This window comes from Mesitornis unicolor, unplaced genomic scaffold (assembly GCF_000695765.1).
Source record: "Mesitornis unicolor isolate BGI_N332 unplaced genomic scaffold, ASM69576v1 scaffold23636, whole genome shotgun sequence".
Taxonomy (NCBI): Eukaryota; Metazoa; Chordata; class Aves; order Mesitornithiformes; family Mesitornithidae; genus Mesitornis; species Mesitornis unicolor.
In genome coordinates this window covers 1-299 of record NW_010189220.1, presented here as the reverse complement: position 1 = coordinate 299, position 299 = coordinate 1, and positions in this window count along the sequence as shown.

Genomic DNA, 299 nt, shown 5'->3' with positions numbered 1-299 from the left:
GAGGGAGAGGGAAAGGGCATGGTCAGGCTTCTGTGCTTTGCTTGTCTCTTATGGCACTATGACAAATTAAGTACTTAGCTAGATGGACCACTACTCTGACCCAGGAGGGTACTTCTTTGGTTTTTAACATTTTATCAGTAATCATCTACTTAAAATGCCTGCCTGTTTCAGTTGACTAAAGACCTTATGAACCAAGAGTATTAATGCAGACTTTATTACTCTTACATATTGTAAGAGTGTATTGTAAGTATGTAAGTAAGTATGTATTGTAAGTGATGGAACACCTTATCCTTGGTGCC